The sequence below is a fragment of the Triticum urartu genome, chromosome 7A, assembly GCF_056163025.1.
Source record: "Triticum urartu cultivar PI428250 chromosome 7A, HENAU_Tu73, whole genome shotgun sequence".
Classification (NCBI taxonomy): Eukaryota; Viridiplantae; Streptophyta; class Magnoliopsida; order Poales; family Poaceae; genus Triticum; species Triticum urartu.
In genome coordinates, this window is record NC_141879.1 from 578,224,600 (window position 1) to 578,227,403 (window position 2,804).

Genomic DNA, 2,804 nt, shown 5'->3' on the forward strand with positions numbered 1-2,804 from the left:
TTGTAAAATGTCTATTTCACACATTAGAAAACACAGATTTTTGTCATTTCAAATACTTGTTTCACTCATTTCAGAAAGTCGATTTCAATCATTAAAATTAACTCATTTCACTCATCTAAAGATACTGATGTAACTCATTTCAGAAAAATAATTTCGCTTAGTTGAGAAAACATATATTTTAGTCGATAAAAAATAGTTTCGTTCATTTCGGAAAGTTGATTCCAATCGTTAAAAAAACTCATTTCCTGATGTTCAAAAAACCAATTTCACTCATCTGAAGGAACCGATCTCACTCATTTCAGAAAATAATTTCACTTAGTTGAGAAAACATATTTCACTTAGTTGACAAAACATAGATTTAAGTCATTCAAAAATATTTTCGTTCATTTCAGAAAGTTGATTTCAATCATTAAAAAACTCATGTCCTTATGTTCAAAAAAACCAATTTCACTCATCTGAAGGAACAGATCTCACTTATTTCAGAAAAATAATTTCACTTAGTTGAGAAAACATATTTCACTCAGTTAAGAAAACATATTCCAAAATTGATTTCACTCAATGCAAAAAACAGATTTCTAAAAGATAGGTTTCACTCCATTTAGGAAAGACATTACACTCCTTTACAAAAGATATATTTCACTAATTTCAATATTTTATTTAATTATAAAAAAAACAGATTTCACACATCTATGAAAACATATTTCACTCATTTCAAACAAATATTTTCAATCTTTTTTTGATTTACAGTAATTCCACTAATATCAGTAAATGATTTCACTCATTTACGAAAGATATATTTCACTAGTTTCAGAAAATACATTACACTCATTCACAAAATATAGATTTCATGCATATCATTTTCAAACACTAAAGTAATGGTTGTATTTCTACAAATATCAAATTCAAACAGTGAAATAAGTAGTGTCACACAAAATATATTGAGCAAAATAAGTTAACTGAAATGTTGAAATCAAACGTATTTGAAATGTATCCAAGATTGATATTGTTCTAAAGGTCTTAACACTCGTAGATCAAATATATAAAATATTTCACATAGGTAATTTTGGTTTATGAGATATGAACGGTTGAAAATGTCAAATGAAACTTAAATGTTACCTTTGTTATGGGAGCCAGAGGGAGGAGAGTATTTCTGTGTCATGCATGCATTGTATGTGTTTTTACTGACAAAAAGTGCTGACAAGAGTTGACAAGACATTTCATATATGGTGTTGTTCGACATAATACAAAGGAATACTAGTATGCATGTAGAGAGAGTGCACCAATGTCCAAGAATTCAAGGGTGGATTTAGCACCGCTACATACCGTAGCTGTTAAAAATGACTTTGCGGTGTTTCCAGAGGATGACCCTGCTCGATTGATGCATTGAACTTGGTGAGTGTGAGTCTCACAACTTTCTCCCGTGAAGCTCGTTGGTAGAATCAGAGTTGTCTCTGCTTGATGCATGCTTCGATCGATTGTTTGGCGATGTTTTGTGCTCGGTGTGATCTCATTATGGCTGGTAAGATTGTTTTTGTCCGACGTGAAGTTGAAGTCGCCTGATTAAGCGTGATATCCATGGAAGATGGCAATGATATTTCTGGTTGGTTTCAATGATCCAGTTGTGTTATTACTTATGCTATGATTTTGTTATTGGCCATGAAATCCACGGTGGCTCTATGTTTTGGGCTTTGTAATGTTGCTTTTTGACTTATTTTCCCCAGTTAATCGGATAACTCTCTTCTTAATCAATAAAATAGCAAACATTTGACTAGTATTTGGCAGCCGCGTTATGCACCCACGGTTAATATGCTAAATTCTGAGTGCCGAACATATGATTCATTTTCATTGAAACACAATTATAAGTTTAGTGTACAAGTATGTCAAAGACATGCCGAATAAACGTTTGCACCCATAGTCTTCACTAACAAATTGTCCATATCTATACACTACAGTCTTATTGGGCCCAAAGAACAACTTATAGCCATCTGGACATAGGGGAGACGAGATTTTTATTGGGCATAGAGACATGTTGCATGTTCTTTAGCCGCACGATCTTTTTCGGAAAAAAATTCAGATCGATCGTACGGGTACCATGAACAGAAGCACGTGATCCATTTTCCATTAGCACAGATGTATTCCACGCGACATGATAAGAAGAAACCAAGAAGATACTAGCACGCGCGCACACACACACACAGGTAAATTGGCACTTGTGTTAATGCACTACTCAGAAAAATGACATACTGGAATAACAATAGATAATTTACCATACCTGCCATCCTTCATCTTAGTATCAGCAATAGCAAAGTTGGCGGTCTTGTTGTTGTTCCCATCCTACCGCTTGATAGGGCGATTCACACAATCGAGGCTCAACATCCATCTTCACTGAATATGGCATGCTTCTTTGTTCTTATCGGTTTTATATTTCTTCCTAAAGTTAGCAGACTATGAGATTTTTCTTTTGCCTTCAAACTATTATTTGCCCTCATACTTGTTCTTTGTTCTTGAACTTGTGGGTTGCAAATTCTTCTTGTGCACGAGATAGTCCCTAGAATATCTCTCATGGACTTACATCTTGTGTGTCTTTTATCCTCATCTTTTCTTCCACATCAAGATCACCAATGAGATTCACAACGGAAAACTCATGTTGTGTTTCAAAACAATGGCAAATTTCCTCGGCGAAGGAGAAAGCTTGGCAATGATGTCTCAGGAAATGACCTTGTTCAGTAACACACAATTGAAATACTCAAGTTCCTTAGCGAGTGACTGTATCTCATTAGCCCGCTCAACTACGGAGTGGTCAT